Genomic DNA, 9,812 nt, shown 5'->3' with positions numbered 1-9,812 from the left:
CGCGTGGCGACGCGTGTATAAAAAGCCGGCGCAGTGCGCCACTGGGGTCTTTTTTTTTTTCCGTCGGCCGACGACTGTTCACGCCGCTGTTGCTGTGAGTTGTGTTTGGCCCTGTTTTGCTGGGCACAAGTTCGCCCAATAAACAGTTCGCCTGACACCGCCCTGACTCCTGCGTGCTTCCTCTCAAGTGCTGCGTGTATCACAACCTCGTGACATCTGGTGGAGGTGCTTCTCTGTCCATGTACCGTACGCCCCCGTCCAGCCGTGAGCCAAGCCCAAGCCGCCAAGAGGACGACGCCGACCCGGTAATTCGAGTGAGCCGAAGACAACAAGGACTACCGCCCGAATACCTGCCGCTCCCCGACAAGGACAAGAAAACAAAGGCTGCTACGAACCCGGCATCCACGATGACGGAAGCAAGGTCTTCGGCAACCGTGGTCGTCAACCAGCCCAAAGAGCCACCTACCTTCCGCGGATCGACCTACGAAGACCCGGAAAGCTGGCTTGACATTTACGACCGTGTCGCAGCCCTCAATAAGTGGGACCCGGACGACAAGCTGCGTCATGTGTATTTTTACCTGGAAGACGCCGCAAGGACTTGGTTCGAGAACCGCGAGTCAACGCTTCGAACCTGGGACGACTTCCGCGTTGCTTTCCTGCGTACCTTTGCAAGCGTCGTGCGGAAGGAAAGAGCCGCATCACTGCTTGAAACTCGGGTGCAGCTCCGCAACGAAAACGTAACGATCTTCACGGAGAAGATGACGCGACTTTTCCGCCACGCCGACGCCGACATGTCTGAGGACAAGAAGGTTCGCCTGCTTATGCGAGGAGTGAAGCAGGAGCTCTTCGCCGGACTGATCAGAACCCCGCCAAAGACGGTACAAGAGTTCCTCTCCGAGGCTACCACCATCGAGAAGACTCTTGAAATGCGGACCAGCCAATACGATCGGCGCATGTCGCCAGACGTCGCAGAAATCCGAGGACTCTGCCCCGACGACCTGCGCGAGACCATACGCGCTATTGTTCGTGAAGAACTGCGCCGCATGTTGCCATCGTCTCAGCCCCAAGTCGCCTCTCTCGAAGACGTAGTCCGCGAGGAACTACAGCGCTCACTGAGCGTTCCTGAACGGCCACAGCCCCAACCGGAGGCGATGACCTACGCCGCTACTGCACGACGACCTGTCGCCGCTCCTCGCCAACACCAAGACCCAACGTCTCCGCAGTTTCGTCGCCAGCCACCGCCGCCACCCCCGACGCCTTCCCGCTCGCCAGTAATCCAGCGCTCGCCGAGGAAAACTGACGTTTGGCGCACCCCGAACCACCGCCCACTATGCTACCACTGCGGCGAAGCCGGGCACACCTACCGCTACTGCCAGTACCGTGAGATGGGACTGCGTGGCTACGACGTGAACGCGCCGCGTCCGCGCCCAGGTGAGCGACCTCGCGACATCGCCGACTACATCGCCGGATCGCAGTGGCAACAACGACGACCATCCCGTTCACCTTCGCCTGGCCGCTACGTCTCCCCGGATCGCCGCCAGTACACCGGCCCTAACCGGGGCCGATCCCCAAGCCCCTACCCGGGAAACTAAAGGCAGCAACCGATGGAGGTGCGGTTGCTGCACGACGCAACGCCGAAGATCCTCCTCCGCCGCCGCCGCCGCTGCCGATGACGACGACCACGACGCACGAACTTTCCCGACGTAGTCGCAGTACGCCGCCTGAGCAGAGTCTTTACGACAAAGCCTCGCCGCCGACGCGACATAGCAGCACCGGACCAAGCCGACGCAGCCGTGATCCGACGCCCCGACCTAACCGGAACGCCAGACGAGGAACCACCGACCTCGACGTGATCATCGACGGCCACAGCGTCACCGCCCTAGTTGATACCGGCGCCGACTACTCTATCATCAGTGGTCTCTTCGCCGCTAAGCTCAAGAAGGTAAAGACTGCATGGGAAGGACCGGATATCCGAACAGCAGGGGGCCACCTTATAACACCGACTGGAACCTGCACGGCAAGAGTCACGATTCACAGCCAGACGTATTCTGTGAATTTTGTGGTCCTCCAGCAATGCTCGCGAGACGTCATTTTAGGCATGGATTTCCTGGACCAGCAAGGCGCAGTAATCGACCTAAGATCCAGGTCAATCACGCTGTCCACGGATAATGCAACGGCGTCAGACTGCAACGTCGCTCACAATGCCTTGAATGTGACAGAAGAGCAGGTAACCATCCCGCCACTGTCGAGCGTCATCATTTCCGTCGGCACCAAAGCGTCTACCAACTTACAAGGTGTCATCGAAGGCGACCAGCACCTGCTCCTAAACCGTCAGATGTGCGTCGCAAGAGGCATAGCCAAGCTTCAAAACGGCGAAGCCAAGGTAATGGTGACGAACTTCAGCAACGAATATAGGCACCTAAATAGGGGCACGACGGTAGCACATCTAAGCGAATTTGTGGAAGCGAGCAATGCCTTCGCCCTCACTGATTCTCAGGGAGCCGCAACGTCGACAGCAGTGTCCGCGCCCGCCTTCGACGTCAATCAAAGCCTTTCTAGGCAGCAACAAAAGGAGCTCAAAGCCTTACTCCACCAATACAAGGACTGCTTCTCGTCGTCGTCGAGGCTTCGTCAGACCCCTCTCGCGAAACATCGCGTCATAACCGACGAATATGCCCGTCCGCTCCGTCAGAGCCCCTACCGAGTTTCTGCACGGGAACGCGAGGCCATCAAGCAACAAGTCGACGAAATGCTGCGTGACGACATCATTCAGCCGTCTACGAGTCCGTGGGCATCACCCGTGGTGTTGGTGAAGAAGAAGGACAGAACCCTACGTTTTTGCGTCGATTATCGTCGCCTGAACAACATCACGAAGAAAGACGTGTATCCCCTCCCACGGATAGACGATGCTCTGGACAGACTCTACAACGCCAAGTATTTTTCGTCGATGGATCTCAAAACCGGCTACTGGCAAATCGAAGTAGACGAGAGAGACCGAGAGAAGACTGCCTTCATAACACCAGACGGCCTATTCGAGTTTAAGGTCATGCCCTTTGGTCTTTGCTCGGCGCCTGCGACGTTCCAACGGGTTATGGACACAGTACTCGCAGGCTTGAAGTGGCAGACTTGCCTCGTCTACTTGGACGACGTAGTCGTATTTTCTTCCAACTTCGACGAGCACCTCCGGCGCCTTGAAGCTGTTCTTCGGGTAATCAAAGCCTCGGGACTTACCCTGAAGCCAGAAAAGTGCCGCTTCGCCTACGAGGAACTATTGTTCCTTGGCCACGTTATCAGCAAGTCGGGAGTGCTCCCTGATCCACAGAAAACAGCTGCGATCGCCGACTTTCCTGCACCCACCGACAAGAAAGCAGTACGCCGATTTCTTGGCCTCTGCGCTTATTACAGGCGCTTCGTGAAGAACTTTTCGCGGATCGCCGAGCCACTGACGTACCTCACGAAGGCCGACGTTGACTTCAAATGGGAAACGCCGCAAGTCGAGGCATTTCAAGAATTAAAGCGACGCCTGCAAACGCCGCCAATACTGGCGCACTTCGACGAAGAAGCTGACACCGAAATTCACACGGACGCAAGCAGCACAGGGCTCGGCGCCGTGATCGTGCAGAGGACCGACGGACTTGAAAGGGTCATCAGTTACGCTAGCCGGTCACTTTCGAAGGCAGAAGCCAATTATTCCACGACAGAAAAGGAATGCCTTGCCATCATCTGGGCTACATCAAAGTTCCGCCCCTACCTGTACGGCAGGCCTTTCAAAGTCGTGAGTGACCACCACGCCTTGTGTTGGCTAGCTAACTTGAAGGATCCATCAGGGCGCCTCGCACGGTGGAGTCTCAGACTACAAGAATTTGACATCACCATCGTCTACAAGAGCGGACGAAAGCACTCCGACGCCGACTGCTTGTCTCGCGCCCCTGTCGATCCGCCGCCCCAGGATGACCAGGACGACGACTCTTTCCTGGGACCCATAAGTACCGACGACTACGCGGAACGCCAACGAGCTGACCCGGAGCTCAAGATCCTCATGGACTACCTGCAAGGCAAGACCGCCGACGTGCCGAAAGTATTCCGCCGAGGACTGGCTTCGTTTTTCCTGCGAAACAACGTCCTCCTGAAGAAAAACTTCTCGCCGCTCCGCGCCGACCACCTCCTCGTGGTACCTTCAGCGTTACGTCCAGAGGTTCTGGAAGCATTACACGACGACCCGACAGCCGGACATCTTGGTGTTTCTCGCACACTGTCACGAATAAAAGAGAAGTACTATTGGCCTCGCCTCGCTGCCGACGTCGCCCACTACGTAAAAACATGCAGAGACTGTCAGCGACGCAAGACGCCGACAACTAGGCCAGCCGGACTTTTGCAACCCGTCGAACCACCTCAACGGCCATTCCAACAAATCGGCATGGACTTACTGGGGCCGTTCCCGACGTCAACTTCTGGCAACAAATGGATTGTCGTAGAGACTGACTACCTCACCCGCTATGCCGAAACAAGGGCCTTGCCCAAGGGCACTGCCGCCGAGGTCGCCATGTTCTTCATTGAGAACATCGTCCTCCGCCACGGAGCCCCCGAGGTCCTCATCACCGACAGAGGTACGGCCTTTACGGCTGACCTAACGCAAGCGATCTTGAGGTACAGTCAGACAAGCCACCGCCGAACCACCGCGTACCACCCACAGACGAATGGCCTCACCGAGCGTCTAAATAAGACCATCGCCGACATGCTGGCCATGTACGTGGACGTCGAGCACAAGACGTGGGACGCCATACTCCCGTATGTAACCTTCGCGTACAACACGGCCGTGCAGGAAACGACGCAGTTTGCTCCATACAAGCTCGTCTACGGACGGAGCCCAACAACGACGCTTGACGCCATGCTACCGGTCGGCACCGACGAAGAAGACCTCGACGTCGCCAGCTACCTGGATCGCGCTGAAGAAGCTCGACAGCTAGCCCGCCTGCGTATCAAGAGCCAACAGACGGTCGACAGGCGCCACTACAACCTTCGACGACACCACACCGAATACCAACCAGGTGACCTTGTCTGGGTCTGGACGCCGATACGACGACGGGGATTGTCTGAGAAGCTCCTGCGACGCTACTTTGGACCCTACAAGGTAGTCCGACGTCGTGGTGAACTGGACTATGAGGTCGTGCCCGATGGCTTAACGTCATCCCAACGACGCCGTGCACGACCCGAAGTCGTACACGTGGTGCGACTTAAACCTTATTACGCGCGCTGATTAGCTGTGACGCATTGTTAATGTAATTTATTGCATGTACTCTCTCTTATGTTCTGTCTTTAGCATCGGGACGATGCTTTTTCAGAGGGGGGTAGTGACACGTGCGGTTCTTTTGGTTTACGAAGGAAGACGCTATCACTTTCTGTTAAGCGCAACGCAGGCCGCGTTTATCTTGTATGCCACTTTGGAACGCGTGACGACGCGTGTATAAAAAGCCGGCGCAGTGCGCCACTGGAGTCTTTTTTTTTTCCGTCGGCCGACGACTGTTCACGCCGCTGTTGCTGTGAGTTGTGTTTGGCCCTGTTTTGCTGGGCACAAGTTCGCCCAATAAACAGTTCGCCTGACACCGCCCTGACTCCTGCGTGCTTCCTCTCAAGTGCTGCGTGTATCACAACCTCGTGACAATATGTTATGCAATGCCGCAAGCACAGACAAAAAAAACATAGAGAGCGCAAGTGCAGGGCATGTGCCAGGAGCCAGCCAACCCAAACACGTGACGTAGGTTTGTTTACACTCCCAGAGCATTGAAGTTCGTGTCGGGAGGGGCTTCGCACCTAGCTCAGTCACGCGACATGTGCAATGAAATGGTTTATAATATGTTGTACGCTATATTTGCTCCTAATATTTCGTAGATGAGGCACACGTCTCTAGATGAATGTCTCACTCATTATCTCGACTTAAAAACTTTGAATTACAGCTCTTTTAAATTATGTATTTCCTCATGAGTACAGCTAAAGCAGCTTGCTTGAAGCTGCTCAGATTGGAACGATTATGTACTGTCAGAAATCGGGTTGACTAAGTGATTATCGTGTGGAGCCTGATTAAGGTCATTGGAAAGTTTTTGTAATGGTGGACGATGCCCACAATACTGTCGGAAACAATAGCGGCTGATGGTAAACAATCGTCCTCGCAGGTAGATGTTGTAGCCGTGCTGGGAAGACACTGAAAGTGGAGAGTTATACGACAACTTTTCGCTTCTTCAAAGCGTCGGCATTCATAAATGGTGTCGTCCACTGTCGATGCGTCACGGAACAGGAGGAGAGTAAAGGCATGATCCACGATTTTATTGAGGATATGCGCAACCTTTCAGATCCCGGCATCTTGTCGTTATTCTTGCATCAGAAGGTGAGCATATGCACCTTGAGTCTGCGTCACGTATGATTCCGTGCAGGGCTGTAGGCGGCCCCTGAGTTCTTTCTGCACTGCACGACGACGCCCAATGGGCTCGCCGAAGAGATTGATGAGTTTGCGTTGGCAAATGTCCCAATTCAAGATCTCTTCCTCGTGGTTGAAAAACAAAACTCTGGCCATGCTCTGAACGTAAAAAAAATTTCGGCCAACATGAGCACCCGGTTCCAGTTGTATGTGCGATCACCCGTTCGTATAGCGGAAGCCATTTCTCGAGATCCTTGTTGTCGTTGCCGGAAAATGAGCCTGGGTCACGTGTTTGGGTCAGAACGACGGTGTGGTTAGTGATGGCTGTATGCGGTGCTGTTGGGTGCTGCGTGGTTGTACGAGGCACAGTTGGTGAAATTTCCGACGAATCATGATCAGCCATCGCAGAGGCAACCCAGGAACGTCCGCTGCGTAGAATCGTCGTGGATGTTGACAGTGGGATGACGCAGCCCCTCTACCAAAATGTTACGGGTAGAAGGAACGGGCTTGCAGACAGTCCTACAAGATGGAGCCCAGTCTGCACGAGATAGCTAACATCATTTTCTTACCTATCGAGCTCATCCCCGTCGCCCCGTGGAAATATTGCTACCGTATGCGCCGCGCAAGACAAAGAGAAGACCAGGTTCTCGGTTGCGGCCTGTGGACTGGTGCATGGTCCACAGCTGTGGGAATCTGGCTTACGTCTTTGCCGAGAGACATCTCATCCGCCAGTGGTTGCGGAGACCGTCCAGCAAGGCGGTGACTTCAGGCGCTTGCAGAACCGTGGTGCTTGGTCAACTACGCAGCACTTACCTACACCAAAAACAATTAGGTATGAATTAAGGTCGACGGTGTTTAATTACACGATGAGAATAAGGTCAGGCAATGACAGGCAAAGATTGAGTGCACAAGCGGCACCTGACAACCTCGTCTTATTCTCCCTCTTGCCGGGCTCGTACCACAATTCGGCTCACATAGTAGCAACCACTGGTTCACAAAGAAAGTCCGACTGGGGAGTCAGAAACAGTGGATCAATAAATACACTTCAGATGAGCGACATGTACCAATGGCGTTTTACTTGACCACCGGCCAACTGATGTCATGCGTGCCTCAACGTACGTGAAGTCGCACAAGCTATCTGTAATGACGAATGGGCCAGTGCACTGCGGTAAAAGCGTCTATAATAAACTACGTTCACGGTGAGGGGTCCACAACAGCACTAACTCACCTTTGTGGAATATAATATCATTGTGGCATCGATTATGCAGGTGCTTTAAGCAATTTGTTATGCCAGTCTACGCAACGGAGCAATTTTACGGGTTCCTTCAGTGTGACACAAAGTTTTGGCAACTGAGTCTTTGGCACCAAAGGTAAATGGGAGTATTCTATCGAGCGGGTGCGCAGCAATCGAGCGTAAAGCAAGTATAAGAGCGTGAAATCTGTGCTTTCATGCTTCGCTGTATTGTACGCTTAGGCAATAAATAGTAAGATCTCATTCCAGTTGTTGTTGTTGGATGAAACATACATAGACAGCACACTAGTAAGGGCTCGGATGGTGCGTTCTGCAAGGTCGTTTGTCTGGGGATGATAGGGCGTGGAATGTCTGAATTGTTAGGTGCAGAGGCAAAGCGATTGTCCAACAGTATCGGCAGTGAATCGGTGGCGGCGGTGTCTGATAAGCCCTGGAGATGGACTATATAATAAAGAACCACCAAGCGCAACCAGCGTTTTCCTCTTCCTGTTGCCCGGCTCATACTACAGCAATAAAGCTCAATGCAATTGATGCTTTGGCGGTCAACAGAGCGCACGTCAATGATTTTTTCGTTGGTTTGAGCAAAGTTTTTCAGGAATCGAGTAATGTTTTAGTATGTGTTCCGAAAAGTCCATCTGAGTGAAACTTTTCTCATCTGCAGCCCATGTGTACCCGATCTATACCTGAAATTGAGTGCGTCGCACTTCACCTAGCGCTGGCACACCGATGCCACGCTTCTTGTGGCTGTACGAAGTTTTGTGAAGTGTGTCACTCTAGATGAGTGGTTTCATGTAAGTGGTAAAGATTTTCCAGCCCTCATGCACTCTAAGACAAGCTAGACCTAAGGACATTTTCGTGCACCTTTCTGTCAAACAGATTTAAATCGTTGTCTGCTTACTCGTCTTCTATCAATATTGGGTCTCACTTCCTTCCAGCGCGCGCACCGTTATTGACCTGGAAGAAGAGGGCGTGTAGGGTATAGTGCACCAAAAAAAAAAAAGATGTCGTGTACACGGTGATCATTGTTCTACGTTGTATGTCGAAACAGACGATGCCGCCGTCTTTCGTGTGTACTCTGCTCTACAAATAGACACCCAATAAACAAAATAGGTCAAACACGTTTTTGTAACACAATAGCAATGCTCACTCACTAGCCAATCTTTCGTTTTTAATATAAATCTTATAAAAGACGTCAATATCACCAATAGGCACAATGCAGAGGTAGGGCCCTATGACATCGATGCACCTAATGGGAACGCATATATTTTGGCTCAAAGCACACATGCTGCGATGATTGCGAAAGTGTGCAAATATTGCTGGTGTTTGAGAACACTAGCGATAAATGCAGCACTCTGTGGAACGTATCTTTTAGAGGCACGTGGAAGCGATTTACGAGAAGTACAAGGATTTTCGTGTCTCCATGCACTGGAGTTTATGCTGGATCTAATGGAAACCAAGGGTCATTACAGAGGAATACTTCCTGATAAACTGCACACCAGCGTGTATAAGTATCGGTAACTTGTTTTGTACGCTGTTCAAATATTGAAATGTGGAAGGTAATGTTTTCTCTGCTGAAGGTTCAAAAGGTTAGGGTTAAAGGGAAAAAAAAGAGAATTTCAGTAGACGTTACTCGCAGCTTTGGAATAGCAGCGGACTAGCAAATCACTGAGGTCTTTTAGTGCGGCTGATAGCACAAATAAGACAAGAACAAAGTAGTCCCACTACGTTAAAAATAAGCTATGTAATCTCCCAAAGTTGTTGAGAAGTGCGTGCAGTCGAAAAAAAAATATCAAACATCTCTGGGAAGTATACGTTAGCTATCGGTAGCTGACGTAGGGTGCGCTCCACTATTAGGGGGAACACTCGAGTGCGTGGCTGGCGGTCAGCGGAGTACAAGCCCCGCCTCGTCTGCTACTTCTCTGCCCATGCACAGGGCGTGTAAAACTGGCAGTGACTTTTCGCGTTTTTCATTTTCGCACTGTAAGTCAACCGATAGCTACTGTGCTTTCCGTATCTTTAGCAAGCCGATATTTCATGGTCGTATAGGCGAGCTTAGAATATTCGCTGCTTCATATCTGAATAGCCTTATCTGCCATCAAAAGCGTCCAGTTGGAGTAAAAAATATGGGAAAAATAAGGTGACCTTAGC

This window comes from Rhipicephalus microplus, chromosome 2, assembly GCF_043290135.1.
Source record: "Rhipicephalus microplus isolate Deutch F79 chromosome 2, USDA_Rmic, whole genome shotgun sequence".
Lineage (NCBI taxonomy): Eukaryota > Metazoa > Arthropoda > Arachnida > Ixodida > Ixodidae > Rhipicephalus > Rhipicephalus microplus.
The sequence above is the reverse complement of the archived record's forward strand: the minus strand, read 5'-3'. Positions refer to the sequence as shown.